Here is a 2,059-nt window from a genome sequence, read left to right on the forward strand (position 1 = left end):
ACACAGCATTGACTCAAGAGCATCAACATATGTCATGGCAGCTCAATTGGAATCCTGAGTATTACAACAAATAGATGTCATTTATTTGAAATTTGTGCAGAATGAAATCTCTTGATGAACCATCTCGTTTTCAAGAATGTCCAAATACACACTGTTCAAACATAGAGGTGGTGCAGAACATAGAAAACAAATTAATTCTAGTTCTGTGGAGCAGAGGGTGATTTAGGAGGAATAGCCAAATCGATGGCACAGCATCCAACGGTGTAACAATTTGGCGGTTAGCCCAGGGCATGTTTTGCCAGCATTTCGGATGTACAGTATGTATGATGACGGTGTTGGCCGTCACACACTGAGTAGCATTGTATCGTCCATCTGTCCCTGTTGTTAATTATTTTGTAGCCAAACGCATGGCCTCCTTCCATTGAAAACATTTACTCACACAGAAAAAATTGCCTGCTATTTCCCTTGCTTCGTCCACCAGTATGGTAGTATACAGTAAACCTGGTGACCTTAACAAGCACCTGTATGATGAAAGACTGTCTGAGACACGCACGTGTGGAGCTTGGGGGAAGAAGGAACATGCACTCTCCTCTTTGTGTAAGTAACTTGGCCCAAGCTGCGCAGTGAAGGAGAGAGAAGCAGTGTGAAATCTAAGCAGGCGGATCGACTGCTCCAGGCTGCATGTGTGTGTATGTTAGTTTACAAATGGAGTCTAACAGAGCGCTCTAGAAGTAGAAGTGGCCTACTTATTTCTGAGGGAACCTCCAGTGCTGTGTCTCCTGGCCTGCCCGGTTCCTGTAACTACATGGCACAATTCGCCTTCTCACTGTGGGACAGCATTCAAGAGACCAAAAGTCTCACTGTAGGACAGCGTTCAAGAGACCAAAAGTCTCACTGTGGGACAGCGTTCAAAAGGCCAAAAGTCTCACTGTGGGACAGCGTTCAAAAGACCAAAAGTCTCACTGTGGGACAGCGTTCAAGAGACCAAAAGTCTCACTGTGGGACAGCGTTCAAAAGACCAAAAGTCTCACTGTGGGACAGCGTTCAAGAGACCAAAAGTCTCACTGTGGGACAGCGTTCAAGAGACCAAAAGTCTCACTGTGGGACAGCGTTCAAGAGACCAAAAGTCTCACTGTGGGAAAGCATTCAAGAGACCAAAAGTCTCACTGTGGGACAGCGTTCAAGAGACCAAAAGTCTCACTGTGGGACAGCGTTCAAGAGACCAAAAGTCTCACTGTGGGATAGCGTTCAAAAGGCCAAAAGTCTCACTGTGGGACAGCGTTCAAAAGGCCAAAAGTCTCACTGTGGGACAGCGTTCAAGAGACCAAAAGTCTCACTGTGGGACAGTATTCAAGAGACCAAATGTCTCACTGTGCGACAGCATTCAAGAGACCAAAAGTCTCACTGTAGGACAGTGTTCAAAAGGCCAAAAGTCTCACTGTGGGACAGCATTCAAGAGACCAAAAGTCTCACTGTGGGACAGCGTTCAAAAGGCCAAAAGTCTCACTGTGGGACAGCGTTCAAAAGGCCAAAAGTCTCACTGTGGGACAGCGTTCAAAAGGCCAAAAGTCTCACTGTGGCACAGCGTTCAAAAGGCCAAAAGTCTCACTGTGGGACAGCATTCAAGAGACCAAAAGTCTCACTGTGGGACAGCGTTCAAAAAGCCAAAAGTCTCACTGTGGGACAGCGTTCAAAAGGCCAAGTGTCTCACTGTGGGATAGCGTTCAAAAGGCCAAAAGTCTCACTGTGGGACAGCGTTCAAAAGGCCAAAAGTCTCACTGTGGGACAGGTTTCAAAAGGCCAAAAGTCTCACTGTGGGATAGCGTTCAAAAGGCCAAAAGTCTCACTGTGGGACAGCGTTCAAAAGGCCAAAAGTCTCACTGTGGGACAGGTTTCAAAAGGCCAAAAGTCTCACTGTGGGATAGCGTTCAAAAGGCCAAAAGTCTCACTGTGGGACAGCGTTCAAAAGGCCAAAAGTCTCACTGTGGGACAGCGTTCAAAAGGCCAAAAGTCTCACTGTGGGACAGGTTTCAAAAGGCCAAAAGTCTCACTGTGGGAT

The sequence above is a fragment of the Oncorhynchus mykiss genome, chromosome 14 (genome assembly GCF_013265735.2).
Source record: "Oncorhynchus mykiss isolate Arlee chromosome 14, USDA_OmykA_1.1, whole genome shotgun sequence".
In the NCBI taxonomy this organism is placed as follows: domain Eukaryota; kingdom Metazoa; phylum Chordata; class Actinopteri; order Salmoniformes; family Salmonidae; genus Oncorhynchus; species Oncorhynchus mykiss.